Source organism: Artibeus jamaicensis, unplaced genomic scaffold (genome assembly GCF_021234435.1).
Source record: "Artibeus jamaicensis isolate MK-2021 breed Jamaican fruit bat unplaced genomic scaffold, CSHL_Jam_final contig_935, whole genome shotgun sequence".
NCBI classification, from domain to species: Eukaryota; Metazoa; Chordata; class Mammalia; order Chiroptera; family Phyllostomidae; genus Artibeus; species Artibeus jamaicensis.
In genome coordinates this window covers 674,705-691,723 of record NW_026522016.1, presented here as the reverse complement: position 1 = coordinate 691,723, position 17,019 = coordinate 674,705, and the positions used below count along the sequence as shown (strand labels likewise).

Sequence of the window (17,019 nt, the reverse complement as noted above, 5' to 3'; positions counted from 1 at the left end):
AAAGCTCCCCATGGAATCATTATTACAAGATTGATAAATGTTGACCAGAGGCCAGTAGTTGGAATAAGGGTAGTGGAGGGGTCTCCTAGGACATTCACATCACAGCTCTGTACTTCAGTGCAGTCCGTGTCAATACACTTATTACTTACGTTGTTGGGAATCCAATAACATAACCCTAGGGCAACAGCTAATGAATAAAAGAATTACAACATTCCCCAAACTAAACTTAGAAGTTCAAAGTAAGACTAACATAAGAAAATGAATGTAAAAGCTTTACACTTGAGTTAAAAAGTACAATACAGATTTAGCTTAATGCCCTTGAAGCATGGCTGCAAAGATTCAGGAAGATATAAATGATACTCCTCCCCCTCAAACAACAATGACCCTAACTCTATTATAGTTTGTTTAAAAGTTCTAAACAAACTCTAATTTGTCCCTGCCACAGCTGAGTCAGGCTAGACTATTAAACACTAAGTGAAACCAGAACTAGAGAAAATATAAAGAATACAAACAGGAGACTTAGAATCAAATACCACATTATATGAAGTCAAAGAAAAATTCCCTTCTGAATATAGAAACTACTTGCTGCCCAAGTCCACATTATATGTTATACTACTCAGCCATAAAAAGAAAATTTTACACTTTGCAATGGTATAGATAGACATGGGGAACAGTATACTAAGTTAAATAAGCCAGTCAGGGAAAGACAAATACCACATGATTTCACTCATATGTGGAATCTAATGAACAAACTGAACTAACAAGGAAAATGAGGATGGACTCAGAAATGGAGAGCAGGATGATCACTGGGGGGTGGAGGTTAGGGGATGGAGGGATTGAGTAAAAAGGAAAAAGGACTCATGGACATGGACAACAGTGTGGTAATTGCTTGGGGTGGGGATATAAAAGGACTAAATGGTAATAGAAAAATAAAATAAAGACTAAAGTAAAGAAAGAAATAATTATAGGAGCAGAACTCAATTAGCTATAAAGTAAGCACAAAACATAAAAAAATCAATAAAGCCAAAGATTTAAATATTAATGTAATGTATTAATACATTAGCAATATATAAGTATATATTTATATCGTTAATAAATTACCAATAATTAAGTGTTAAAATCAGTTTAAAACCCAACTCTACAAATTGAGAAAAAATGTTCAATCAGATATAATAGTTTGTCATTTATAAAAATTATGCTTTTGTAGACTTTGTAAGAACACTAAAAATCCTCAGGAAGTGACATCGATTGCAAAATTGGTAGAAAACCAGACTATGGTTATAACTCTGTTAGAACACACTCTTTTTTTTTTTTGCTTAAAAAATTTTTTATTCTTTTTAAAATTATGTTATTGTTCAATTCCAGTTGTCTGCATTTACCCCCCCACCACTGTTCCCCCACTCCAGCCATCCCCACCTCCCTCCCCTGCTTCCCCCCACCTTGGTTTTGTCCATGTGTCCTTTATAGTTGTTCCTGAAAACCCTCCCCCTCTTCCCCCCATTATCCCTTCCCACCTCTCTTCTGGTTTCTGTCACACAGCCTTAAGAGAAATTTTCTAAAAGTATTTTAAAATAAAGTATTCTATACCCATCAAAAAATTGTGCATGGGAGGTAGACAAGGAGTGATTTTTTTTCATTTTGCTTTTATGAATTTTATTGTCTCCTTTATCATTAAGTAATAATAATATATTTATTATTTACTATTGTTATGAATATATTCATTTGTCCTACTTACATTTTCTCATTTAATTTATGAGATCATGGAATAGTTACTTCTATTATTTATATTTATAGATGAGGAAACTGGGATGCATATAACTATCTAGGTTAATGACTATGAACATTTATTATTATTGTTAATATTATTATTATTATTATTATCATTACCTAGAAGTGAGCCTTTGATTTAATACCTGGCAAATTACTTTGAAGTGCAAATTTTAATCACTTATAAAGGAATGCACAGTCCAGTTTATAAGTCGAAATGGTTACACCATAGCTAGTCTATAGTCAATACCTTCTAGTATTTATGTTCTACATTTTATATGCTAAGATAGCTAGGCAATACCTATTCTCAAATTATTGACACAATTTTATCAATGTAACCTAGGACAAATTATATACCATCAATACATCTTTTTTATTGTTGTTCAATTACAGTTGTCCCCATTTTTTCCCCTAATAAGAATAACAACACTTACCATGTAGAGTTCTTATGATAATTAGAAATAATATATTTAAAAGGCCTAAATCAATGACTATAAGCATCCCGTTTTATTAAAATTGTTATTGGGATAAATCGTTTTTTCCTCAAAACTCTTTGAAGCTTATTTTCTATCAAATATTTTCTAATTTTTGTGTCTGTCTACTATAGAACACAGATGATATTTCAATAAGTGGAATTCTTCCTCTGGACAAGCATTTACTTATCAAACCTAATGTGGCCAAATCTGAAGTGTTGAAAGGAAGCCTCTGGTCCTACCTATCTCACCCTGGTGTCATCTTTTGATATCCTTCTGATATCTTGGAATTTAGCCTCTCTATAACTTGGTTTGTGTGGTACTACTGTAACAAGTTCACAAGGGCCGGTTGCAGTTCCATTTTTTATCATGAACAGGGAGGCTGCACCATATTTTCATGGTAGAAGCACTCTGGCCTTTGCCAAGGAATGCCTTGGGCTGTTGACCTCCAAATAGATGAAAACATCCAGAGCTGTTGAAGGCCCTGACTCCTGGGAATGGAACAAATTGCTGAAATCACTTTTGCCTTGATCCAACAATCCCTTATCTTCCAGAAATAGTGGCTTTTAGAACTGCTAAGGTGCCACTGTATTCTTTCAAAAAGAAGAAGTAATTCCAACACAGAAATGTTCAAACCCTTATATTAAAATCAATAGGCTTAATTTTATTGCCTAAATCTGAAATCAGTTCGAGAGTGAGTGAAAATATTTTTATAAAACAAGTTTAGAGAAGAACTAATTTTATTTTAAACAATAAATAATTTGAACCTTTGTAATAAGCTTTCAAAATATTTCAAAGGAAGAAATAATTTTTATCTCCTCATTATACAGTTGAGAAATTATTGAAATGAATATGAAATTCTTTATTTAAATTTATGCTTAATATAAGAAATTAAGCTTTTCAAACTTTTAACCAGATTTTCTAACATATAAGTGTGTAATAATTAATAAAGTGAACCCCATTGTCCAAGGCTGACTCACTTCATTGACATGAACAGATTAATTTAAATTAACTCCAGAGACAAGCCTAGGGTGTTACCCAACAGGCCAGGGGCTGGTGTTGAGACAATAAACAAATGTTTCTATTTATGAGTATTTAGTAGGTAAATAGCTATGTTTATTTATAGTTATCATGCCTGAATCTAAATACAGGAGTACTTCTATTAAACCTAAACTTGAATGACAGCATTCAGCAAAATGAGGGCTCATATTTCATCAGTGTTTAAACAGGGCAACCTTACTGAGCTCACTGAGGCAGAAAGAGTAGGGGTGAGAGGATGCTAAGAAAATGGAATTGAGTCAGATCCATGGCAGATGGAATATAGAATGGGAACTTTGGCTAATATATATATCAGGGAAAAGGTTGACTGAGATTTGAAGTTATAAACCTTGTATGAGGCAGTTTCATATATTGAGGATTGAAAGGGCATTCATGATAATAATGCCTAGATACTTGGGAAATTTATCAGAGTTTGAACCTGAATGTCAGTTAGGTGATACTTTTTATTACCATAAAGATATGAAATGAAGCAACTGTGAAACAGTCATGAACTTGAACCAGTAGCCAATGAAGGCAAAGAGTTGGTAAACTACCAGACCAGTTTAGCAAGTCAACAGTTAATGAGATTCAGAGAGGAGATTATGGAGTCATAATTGTTTTACTGATTGTGAGAAAGAGCTAATACATGTCTGGTCTACTGTGGTGGCAACTTCGCCCACAAAGTCCCCACATCTACCATGGATGAAATACCAAGACATGATCTGCTTGGAAAGAAGAGGCAGCCAATCTTTCAAGAGGAAAAAGGCTAGGAGCCGCCCTCCAGGGGCTTTTATTGGGTTGTAATACACAGAAATACAGGTGGTAAGGATTAAACAGTAGATAACATGTCAAAAAATCTGAGGGCTTAGTCTGAGTCAGTGTCTGTCAGGTAAGGGGGTTGCAGAAACTTCGGGAGACATACTCATTTCCTGCTTGGACCCTTATCATATGAATGAAAGCACTCAGCAAAGCAGGCTTCACAGGAATTTTAGGAACTCTCTCTTATGCCCAATCACCCTGGATCCCACTCTAGCTGACAAGGGGCTGCACCACCCCACCCCCCATCACAGGTTTTCAGGCTTAAGTGGATTGGAGCCAGGAAGCACTTCTCTCAGTGGACATGGGGATTCGGGCTATGTCAGAATAGCTGGGAGGCTAGGGTCCATCACTCTCTCTTTGTTGTAGCCCCCCAAGTCCTTCCATGATGGCCTCCCAAGTGATCCCATCTGGCTTAGGTTGCCCCTCTTCTGAGGGGTCTTACCCATCTCTGACTATCCAACCATGCATTGGGGGCCGGGGGATGTAGTGCAAGCAGTGTTGCTACCAGAAACAAGCTTTGCCTCCTAAGTGGCTGGCATTCCGGAGGTCGCTCACTCAGTCTTAGCCATGGGGGGCTCACTCAGTCCGGAGGTTGCTCCTGAAACCAGGCAGAGCGGTTCCCAACAGTCTATTTCACACTAGAGCTATACACTGTAATTTACATAATTGCAGAGTTAAGGGATCAACTCTTTTCACGGAAGTCCCATAGGTACATTACTTTGGGGATGTCTTCAGTATCTCCATTGTTCCTGCTCATGCCACTTGGATGATCATTAGCCTCCAATGTCTAGAAAGATGCTTTTAGGTAAAAATAAATGATCAAGTGCTATTGTATAAGGTATCCTGCATTTTCAAGTGATTTTCTGCCCTCAAGGATTAAAGATGGATATTAATTTCTAATTCAGTCTTTACATATATATTTTCCCTCTGAAGCTACGAGGCTAAAAGTTAAAAAGCTTCTAATCTCTCCTTGCTCCTGGAGCCCACTGCTAGTCTTTTCTCCAACTCCTAAAAGCATCGGTAAGTATTTCATTATTGTAGTCACACTTGTAAAAAAGAAAAACAAAAAGAAAGCCTAGTATATTTTACTATGTGATTTTAATAATTTGAATAAAGCAATGTATCTATGAGTATTTACATATATAATTTTTAAATAGTGAAAGTTTATATTATATGATGATAATGAGAATAATTTTACAAATAAAAATACTTTTATAAATTCTAGATTTTTCTTTTTTTATCTAGTTATAGAAAATGTAAGAAAAATGTGAGAAATAAAAAGTATTATGAAAGATTTATTAGAAAAACATAATTATTGGAATATAATACAAATAGATTTATAGAGTTAAAAGATATTAGCTGATTAGGCAGCATTAAAAAATTAGATGAATTTCCTAATAAAAACTTTACACTATACACTTTTTTGCATCAATAATTATATTTCAATATAATCAATTATAATAAGATTTTCAACCATTACTAAATACTTAAGAAATTAAGTAGAAGTATTACATGATATTTTCTTTGTAATCTTTCTTGCTCAAGGGAGAAATACTTTATTTTTCACATTTATTTTTAATGGGAATGAAGATATATTGTTGGAAAGAGTTAACAAATAAAAAGACAGAAAACAAACCCAACTCTTGTCTTGGACTTCCAGTCAAGATGGCGATACAGGTAAATGCAGTACTTGCTTCCTCCCACAAATACATCAAAATTACAAATAAACTATAGCTGTATGGTGTCAGATGGGTATGAGATTTATCAGGATGATTACTTAGTAAGTTATATAATGTCTATTCACTGGGGTATATATCTAAAATTAATATAATAATGTCTGTCAACTGTAATTAAAAAGTAAAAATAATTTAAAAAGCAAAAAATATACACTTGTCTTTGAATCTTTGTCTAGAATTTATATTAATAGAGGGACTTTGTGGTTCTATCTTATTATTTGAATTTTTAACATTTAAAAATTTTCAGAAGTAAAAAGTTATATGTAGGGAATACAATTGAAAAACAGCCTTAACATATTAAAATATTACTAAGAAATAAGTGCATATGAACTCATTTCTTTACTGCAGCTTACCTCTTAAGATGTTTCTTAAATAGTGGACTCTAATACATTAAATAGCAAAATAATTATTTTGTAAATGAAAAGTTTAACAGCTGCAGAAAGATTATTAGATTTCTAAGAACTAGGGGTTATTGGTGATTGATATGCTAATGAGAGGTTACTTCAAATATTATAAATTATTTGTACATACAACTGTTTCAAATGAAGGGTCCCCTGTCTCTGCTCCCACCCTATTCCAAAGTATTTTCCTTGACAATTTCTCCTAAATAGATCATTCAAAGGAGGAAAATATTACTAACTTCTTTATTCAAAGTCTATCTCCAAAGACAAACACAAATAAATTAAGAAAGGGTAAAGATTTTAAATGTTTGCTCACAAAGATCTAAGCAGAGTAATTACATAGCCTTGAAATAGGAATACAATATTTTAAAATCAAGTAATATAGAGTTTTTCACTTGAAAAGCAATTTTTGCATGTGGTATAAATTGTTTTAAATTAACTTTTATATTTAAGACACGGTCATCTTTCTTCCAACATTTTCAAATTCTACAATAAACAGTAATCTTTGTAACTGATTAAAATGGGCTTCATAATTTAAAAAATAAATTGCATATTAGATTTTTTCAATGTACATTAAGCTCAGTGAAAATGAAATGATCTGGTATTTCAAATGTAATAGAGGAGTATAATTTGTTTTTATAGTAGTACCAGTCTTGATCTATGTATTTACAAATCAATACTAAATTTATGTTTAATGGCATCCATAAATATATTTATGTAAGAAGTTTAATTTTTGTGCTGTAGTTACAAATGCATTTTTTAAGTGCATGGGAAATTTTTAAAGGGCATAAGATAATTTAAAGGTGCTATTTACATAAATATAAAGACCCTAATGTGGAGAAATATTGTGTAAGAAACTTTAAACATTTTTTTGAGTCTGGAGGCTTGGTAAAATAAAGAAGCAGTTTTGCTGCTAAGAATTAGATATCTGAAGGCAGTCCTGGAAGAATTTAAGCACTCACAGTGCTCTTTTGGGTACCACTACCCAGATCACCAGTAACTTGCTTTCCTTCCTCACCTTCCCTCTGTGTCACTGACTATTTTTAGTTCTGTCCAGACCAATGGTCCTCAGAGGAAGCTGTGAATTAGCATAATCTGAATAGCTTTTTAAAAACTCACTATCTCAACCACACTCCACATTAAACATATCTTGAGCTGTGTGTGTAGCTCTTGTGTATTGGTGGTGGTCAGGGTGAGTGGGGGCGGAGTTAGGCTGTGCTTCTTAAAATATTCCAATGTTCAACCAAGGCTCAGAATCACGCCGCATGATAATACAATTTCTTTTTTATTTATTCTGTTTAATTTTGTTATCAGACCTTCTAACCTGCCTTATTCTCCCATCTGTACCACGTGAACCTTCCAGTCAACATCTGAATGTTGTATTGTCCATATACCGAAGGTATCAAGAGTCTGTGGGTCAAGAAGACTCCCTAGGCCCAAAAGAGCATCTGGTTTCTTCGCATATTATCTCTTTTCTTTGGATTACTACTACAGCCTGGTCACTTGTCTTTCCATTTTTATTTTTGTCAGTCTACCCAACCATTTTCCTAAAATAGTCTGGGATATATATATATATATATTTTTTTTTCTTCCTTAGTGAAAACTCTCTAAATAACCTCTTGTGAAACAACTCAACTGAACAGACTTCACACAAATGGTACCTTCCCTGACCGACTAACTAAAGTTGTCCTTTAGCTGTAGTCACTTTATATGAAATCACACTATTTTTTTAAAATTGTTTAATAAAAGAGAACAGTTTTCCCACCTCCCCACATAGATAACATCTTAAAGTCAGTGTGCCCATGTTCCTATTTTTTTTACAACACACATTTTTTGGTTTATCTCCCATGTAGATTGTTTGGTTATTTGAATGGCTGTATATCTATTTTTATCGATTACCCGGTGGAGTTGCATTTTGGCTATTGTCAGTTCTTTGCTGTTGAAATACCACTGTAGGCACTGTCAGGGTACACGTCTCCCCATGCGTACAGGGTTATCTAAGTAAATAGCAGTGTGGTTGACAAACTACTCTCTGCAATGCTGTTGCTTGTTTTATAGGGGTGTTCAGATTTTTCTCAACTCTAAGAGATTTTTGTATTAACATTTAAAAATTAAGATCAGAGTATATTTTGGAAATGATTTTGGCAATTTAACCTTTTGGTCTTTATTTATAAACCATAAATGATACATACTTTGGAGTGGTTTTGAAAATAAGTTACACAAAGTCATTTCCCATCCTGTTTTTCATTTGTTTCTAGAAACCCTGTAATGCGTCTGCTTAATTGAAAGTACTTCATAAACTGCCATTTAGATGAATGCTGTAAAAGTAATACAAGATGTATTGTTGTTCAGAAAAAAATGCTTTTTGATACTTTACCCTAATTCACCTTTTATTCCTCCATTTCATGTGCTCTAAACCAATTTTCACAAACCAACGAATATTCAAAGATAGCTAAATTTGAAACCTGTTCAAAAAGCTTATCCCTTTCACATGGGCCACTGTACAAACCTCTGCTTATGTCAGTACTTAATGTCTATTTCTCTGAATTTTCATGAATCTTTATTTCACAAAGATGATTATTTTATATACACTAGCAGCAGAATGCAAATAAGCATTTAGTATAAAATGGCTTTTGGTTAATTATTGGTAATACACTATGTCTTACTTTGTTTTGAACACCTAAGATAAATGGCAATTTTCCCATTGTCATTAAGGGTTAAGTTGTTGTTTCTTCACCAGCGCCTCCCACATAACTATGCCATGCATTTCCAAGATTGCTACAGAAGTAAAGGTAAGTTTCATACTTCTTTTAAGGGCCAGGTAGACTTGCTAATACTACAATTTCTAGTCATAGTTATTTACAAGGTTAACTTTGTTTTAATAACCAATATTTCTAATAAATTTCTTGTAAGAGTATCACCATTACATGTGAGAAAAACATCAGAACTTAAGACAATTTCTGGAGTAAGACAATACAATATAATGAGGTACAATATAGTAGGAAAAAGGGATCCAAAGATTGGCTTCATTAATTTGCAAGTTTGCTTCAAGTTCTTGGGAAACCATTTTGCTTAAAAACTTTTATCTTTCTGATAGGTTTAAAGGAATGTTAAAACACCGCAGACACCTGGCCTCCAATCATTCAGAAAACTGAGTTAAAAACTATGTGCCAGATCCAAAATTAGTCTGGTATAAAACTAGTGTGTTGGTTACGTGGAAATCTACCAGGCACCTTTTTTCTATGGCCTACACCACAGGTGGCAAACACAAGGCCCATGGGCTGAATCCAGCCCTCCACCTTGTTTTATGCGGCCCAGCACCTTGTTTATACCTGGAGGCAGGACTGAGCTCCTTGCCTTTAGTTAAAGAGTAGTTATATTTACACAGTCCTAAAATTACATTCCACCCTTTGAAGGAACCACAAGGCCAATGGGGCCCCCAGTGAAAATGAGTTTGACACCCCTGGTCTACATGTTCCATGAAGGTGCATAGGGGAAACTTAGATTGCTTTTTGATTCCAACTTAATTATTCAGTTACCAAAAATAAAATAATAATTAGGAAACCTAAACTGCAACTTCTTAAACTCTTACCAAAATTACTTGTATTTGCATTTCTTACAGAAACAGTGAGTGGTAATACATGACACTAGGTAACTTGTCCAGACTTGAAAGAAGGCGATGCCAGTAGATGCCTTTTTGCAGCATCTTCTTTCGCAATTTAATTTAAAGATAGGTCTGCTTAGCAAAATCCAACACTATTTCTTCAGTTACTTTATAAATAGAATTTTCTTCTACTTGTATCTATTTCCCCAGGGCTTATGGACTCATTCATATTCTCCATATTTAGAATCAAAGGTTATTTCCGAAAAGATCTTTATTTTAAGGTAAAACATTGTCCTCGTTCCTGAATCCCCACTTTCTTTTCACTCTTGCATATGTTGCCCCATTCTCAAGGAGAGCCACCTCTTGATGTTCTTGGGTAGTGCCTTTGCCTTTCAGAGTTTTCTTTTGGCTGCTGCTGGTCTTCTGTTACAGTGTTTGTTCCTTCAAATCACCCTATTTTTCTTCACTGAACATATCTCTAAATAAGTATTTCTTAATGATTTTTTCAACCTCGACATAGAATATCAGCACCATAAATCAAGTATCTTGTCCATCTCATTCATCTTATAATCCTAATACATAGGACCTAATACAAAGTTATGTGCCTGCACATAAAAGGTACTTTGACAGTTTTCCAAAGATCAAGGCATTTGGATTTCAAACTTTTCCACGACTGTACACAGCTGTCTAGTTATAGCCCATATAGCATACTCTGAAGTATTAGAACCATAGTTACCTGATGGTCATCAGAGAAGAATTATACAGAATTTCTTCACTTCTCATTCTCTTCCATGAGTGAATTAATAAACCAGATCTCTAGAGTTCTCCTGAGAATCTCATTTTCTGGAAACTGTACCCAGGCTCTTTCATTTTTGACCTCTAAGATTTCTACAGCCATGAACAAAATCCCCGGACAGATTACTTTCCACCAGCATAGATAATTGAGATTTAACAAGGCACTATTATATTTCCAGGTGGGCAGGTTACTTTCTTAAGCAATTTAATAAATGTTACAGATTTAGAAATGCATGGATTCTTTTAGTCAGCAGGGAATAATTCAAGAAATTAACATTTCAAGGAACAGACTGATATCTGGATGATTAAGAAATGTTTATGTATCTCTCAAAGTATCTATTTATCAATATATAATGCTATATTTAGGATATACAGTTTAAAGCTCCATTTATACTATCAGTGGCAATCAGTTTATTGGAATGTGTAGTGAATTGGTTTCGTAATGTAATTTTCGTCACTTACCTTTAAAAAATATCCATGTTTACCAGGATTTCTCAAAAAATATGGAGCCAAACCACCAGTGTGTCTCTCCTTTCCTTTTTTTTTTTTTTTTTTTTGGTGAGAAATGGAACCTCTTTTAACCCAGTAGCTATAACTAAATTGGACTACACAAGAAGGTCAGTAACTGTAGCATGCAATTACTTGTTTGTATAAAACATATCGAGATACTCAGCTTTCTTTAATCCCATCCCTTGAAGGACTAATATAAAATAATCTCAATTTCCATCCTCATAGAAAACAACTTGAAACACATCCAGTACTAGAACATTTGTTTTCTACTGTGCTTACTTTTGTCTCCTAGCCACTGCGTTTTTTTAGGTGGGAATTAAAGCAAAAAAATCCCCAAAACTATGAAAGCAAATATTTTGGCAATGTTCTAAATATCCTAGGAATTTTTATTTAAGAATTAAAAAATTTGGAAACAAGGACTTCGATTCTATTTTATATGGATGATAGGATTTCCTCCAAAATAATATCTATTTTACAGAATGAAATAGATGGCTCACAAAGCAGATTTGGATTTTTCAAAATACAAGATAACCAAACTCGACTATACTCTTATAATGGGAAGAAGACAGAGGAAGATGCTAGGTTACTTATTCCCCACTTCCAAGGAGTATAATGGTTGTGCTTAGGTCATTCCTTGTATTGGGTATTTTCGTTTTTTTTGTTTTTGAAAAAGTACTTTCAGAGAAAGGTAATTATAGTGGAGAAGATATAGCATTTACTTTTTCATACATTTTTAAACTATGACAATAAAATAACATGAATTGTTTAAAAAGGAAAATAATAAAAAGGGAATATAGGCTGTAGAAAAATATGGCAGTTAGTCTCCTTAATGTAAATACTTTCCTAAAAACCAGTAAGGAAATACAAATATTCAAATTTAAATGCACCAATTGAAACTGGTAAAAACCTTAAATCAGGAGAAAAGAGTGAACCATACACCAATGATAAAAATATTAAGTCTAAGGTAATAATCAAGTAAATACAAGCTAGTATAATTATGTGTTATCACTTCAAGTAGAATATTTGCAAAAAAATACTGCAATATTACTGATCAGTCTGGGTAATGAGAAAGAGAAAATCTTATTTACCAGCAGTGAGCAGGTCACTAGAAGAGCAGCAATTCAGAAATATGTATCAAGAATCTTAAAATGTTTATATTCTTCTAATATTTTTATCAGGATTTTATTTAAAAAGAAAGCAAATGAACAAATAAAACAAAACAAAAACAAGTCATAGAAACAAGAGATCAGACTGATGGTCACCAGAGGGGAGGTGGGTTGGAAAATGGGCAAAAAAGGTGAAGAGGAATATAGTCAAAAGTTTTTTGATAAATTTGAACAGTGCCAGATGATTAGACTTAGTGTGGTTATCATGGTGTAAGGTATGTAAATGCTGAATCACTATATTGTAGACCTGAAATTAATATATTATATACCAACTATGCATAACTAAACATAAATAAAAATAAATAAAACATTAAAAAAACCCTGAAGCATGCAAAAAGTAATGTAAAGGCATCTGAAAAGATGTTGAATAAGAACATTCAGTGCCGCACTAATCAGAATAAAAATCTGAAAAAATACAAATATCTAGAAATAGGTAATTGACTAGTTCATTTTTATTCTACACATAGAGCACAACCCATAAAGTGGAATCAAAAGTGTTGATTCCAAATTTACATATTTATAGTTTCATTAATAATTTAATGATGTGGGGAATCACACAAGGGTAAATACAAAATGTAAATATAGCATATTCTGTATATTAATTTTAAACATATAAACTGTGTATACCAATAAATATGCATAGAAAAAAGACAAGGTAAATATATTGTGCTAAAAGATAGAATTGCTTGATACTTGAAATTTAATATATCATGATTTTTTTTTCATATTGATAAACAGAATAAATAGCTGTTAGTCAACACAATATATACCTCCAAAATCCCTTTTAATTGATAAGTGTTCACCTCTTCTACCTTTTTCTGTATCTCTTTTGTCAGTGTTATTAATGTCTCCACAGATGTCAAGTGTTTGAATCAGTATGTGGATATTTGAAAACAGTTTGGTGGAATTATCAAACTGTGGTTATTTAATTATGGTCCTTTTTCCTAACAATCCAATCACTCAGCTCTCTGTGATACAAGGATCCTTGATCTTAATGAGTTCAAATTAAACTGACTAGCACCATGTAATTAAAAAATATATTGAATTAAACAGGAATTAAGTTCAATTTTCCAAAATCATTCACCCTGGAGTTAAATTTCAATCTATGTTAATTGAACATTTTAGAATAAGATAAGCAAAGTTATAGAATTAAAATATTTTAATTCTGAAATTAATATGATTGGATCTCTCCCAAAATGTTGTATACAACATATGTGTAAATATATATGCATATGCATATAAATTTTATTAATTTTCACTCTAATTAAGTGATAGATGAAATGTAGCAAGAATTACTGGTTGAAATGTTAAGATAAAGACCACTTAAGTCAATTTAAAAGTATCTCTTCCAGGCTTTTATTATTAATTTAAAATAAAATTATTTAAAACATCATGGCAGTGTGATACACTATTTCCTATGGTTTAAAGATTCACTACTCTGAGCACGATTCCTTTGTCAGCATGGTCAGTGTCACCTGGGAGCTGGTGAGAGACACATACTCTCAGGCCTCATCCCCAACCTGCTGAATCAGAATCTGCAGTTCACAGGATCCCCAGGGGGATGGATCACTTGCCCACTAAACTTTGAGAGATACTGAATGAGAAGAAGCAATAACAATGACAATAAATAAAATTTAAGATAAATAAAACATGATAAGCTTTGGTACATGTATTGGTAGAAGAGTAATTAATCTTTCTTTTATTAAGAGTAATTCAGATATTCCTTTCAGTGGTTCCCTCATAGCTTACTGGTCATTTCTTTTAATTTAGTATTTTCCAAGTTTTTACAATATACATCAGAAAGATGGATGATATATGAATGCAAAAAAAAAAAACTTAACAGGATAAGTTTGAGGATGACAAATTTTGAAGCAGTTTTAAACTAGTTTAGAGCCAGAAAATGGACAAAACAGGTTATAGTTGTATTTACAAATTATGCAAATTAAACAGCTGCAGTTTATGCAAATTATATGTAAGGCCCTTAAGTGTGTCATTAACCTACATATATTCCTCCTGAATATTCATACATAGACAAGAGCACAATTTCTCCTTTTCCTTTCTTTAATGATGATTGTAGGAATATTAAATTTGTAACTTCTCAATATATTTTATATTCTTTCAGACTAAAAAATCACATATGGTTTAATGTAATCTACTTTATCAATTCATGTAATTTTAGCCTTTATAGTTCTTCTAATTTCAGAACCACATTTAATAATCTAGAAGTTTGAGAGAGTCCTCAAAACTAAACATCAAATGTATTTTTTATTTAACCAAATATTAAGTTTTCACAAGTGTATTTTAAACTTCAATAATTTATGTAACAAATCAAATATATATATTTACATATACTGAATAAAATACCCGAATATTATGAATAATTATTATAAAAGAATGTGATAATAAAAATGAGACATCAACAGATAATCATTCAGAGAAATCTTGAATGTACAAACTCAGTAATGACTTAACAATACATATCTGTTAATCTCTTTATCTGTGCATTGCTTGTTATGAGCCAGGTACTCCACTAGGCACAGGGTATAGAGAGAGGAAAGCCCCTCCCTTTGAGAGGTTTATAGCCTACTGCAGAGAAATAAACTTGTACTTCATTTGATGTTTACCATTTGTTTTTATTTAATTTATTTTATTTTATTTGTATGTAGGATCTTTAAGAAAGTGTCACTTCTAAAATATTTATAGGAAAATAGATTACTACCAACTAGAAAATGGATTTTAAGTGGGAGCTGAGAAAAATCAGTCTGCCCTTTAAATTTTATCTAGAAAATAAAATGATTTTTATAAATGTTCAAAGAGCAAGATTTAAGTTAAATCATAATAAACCAAATCATGATAATCAACTTCATTGGTAAAAATGCAAGGAGAAGTCTTTGAAAAGAAACACAATGCCAGACAAGGATAAATGGCCTTATAAGAATAGGAAATGATAGTGCGTCCAAACAGCTCCTGATGAGAAGTCTATCAGGACTGTGTTTGCTGTGTTCATCATGAGCACTGGGGTTGAAGACGAGAAGGAAAATTTCTTTTTTTTAAAAATTTTAAAAAAAATTTTATTTAGTTATTTTTCAAGTACAGTTTTTTTTGTCTATTTCTCCCATCCCAGCCTTCCCCGTCCCTTGCTCCCCACCTCCCTCCCATTTCCACCCCCCTTGGTTCTTGTCCCTGTGTCCTTCCTATTTGTTTATTTCTTACCTGAATATTTTTCCCTTTAAATACTGTTGCATAGAGTTAATAAGACACCTTCAGGGGACAATGTCCTAAAACTAGTAAATAGAGATTCAATGAAAAGAAGCAATTAGGCAAAATGCCTTAGACAGGGTATTAACTGGGGAGGAAAATTAGGTGGAGAGAAGAAAAGTAAACAAAGACAAAGCAAAGAAATCAAGAAAAGAGATAATGGATACCTCTAGCACAGTAAATTAATTTAATCATAATGATGTTAAGTTGTTTTTTGTGGTGTTTGTTTTCTTGTTTGTTTTTGTGATACTACTACATGATGGCAAAGTTGCAGTATGATATATTTTTATAGTGTTAGTGTAAGAAAAATTGTGTTTTCATAATATTAATCAAATTTCACTTATTATAATTGGTCTAATAATTATAGGTATAATAGATGTCCACTAGAATACAGGTGACAGATAAAAGGCCCATGGGCTAAATCCCACCCTCCACCTTGTTTTATGTGGCCTAGCACCTTGTTTTTACCCAATGGCAGTGCTGAGCTCCTTGTCCCTAGCTAAGGAGTAGTTACATTTATATGGTCCTAAAACTACATTTGTCCCTTTGAAGGCAACCTTAAGGCTGATGTAGTCCCTGCTGAAAATGAGTTTGAAACCCCTGCATTAAAATATCATGTGCAATAGCCAATACTTTTTAAAATGTAAATGCGCAATATGAAAGATACACAACATATCATTCTAAAACTGTAGGATGAACTACCTATATTGAGGCAAAATAATTTCAATCATAAAAAAGGAAATATACTTAAAAACACTGGAGAAGCATGAAATAACATATCCACAATGATTATTTCAATTTCTTTCTTTACATCTTTTTGGAATTTTTAAAATCTTTATCATAAGCACATATTCCTTTTGAAATAGTGTTAGGGACTGAACAATGTCCCTCACAAAATTCATATGTCAAAGCCCGAACTCCCAAAGTGATTTGTATCTAGACACATGGCCTTTGAGGTGGTAATTAAGGTTCAAATGTACCATAAGTGTTGGGTCCTGATCCAATAGAACTGGTGTCCTTATAAGAAAGGAAGGAGACATCACACACCATGTTCTTTGTGTACACAGCGTAAAAGCCATGTGAGAACATAGCAAGAAGGCAGATGTAAGGACATCAGACGGCAGCTTTCTGCAGGCCAGGGAAAGAGGCCTCACCAGAAATACTAATCTTGCTGGCAGCTTGATTAAAAACTTCAGCCTTCAAAATTGTGAGAAAATAGATTTCTGTTGTTTAAGCCATGAAATCTGTGGTATATTTTTATGGCAATATGAGCAGACTAATAAATAGTTTAACCAAAATGGTTATAACTATGTATAAACATTGGAATTGTTGTATCATCAGTTTAAGTGAAAACAAATTAGCACACATAATAGAGCACATCTTTATCATTATGACTCAAACTTAACAGTCAAGAGCATAACTAGATAATAGAAAATTGTTACTGTACCAGGT

The 17,019-nt window shown here is 32.9% G+C and overlaps 1 protein-coding gene across 1 annotated transcript in view; it reads right to left on the bottom strand.

Moving 5' to 3' along the window:
- The window catches only part of LRP1B (LDL receptor related protein 1B), a 1,762,610-nt gene that overhangs the window by 1,384,703 nt on the left and 360,888 nt on the right, over positions 1-17,019 (bottom strand). The gene's annotated exons all lie outside the window — the stretch shown is intronic.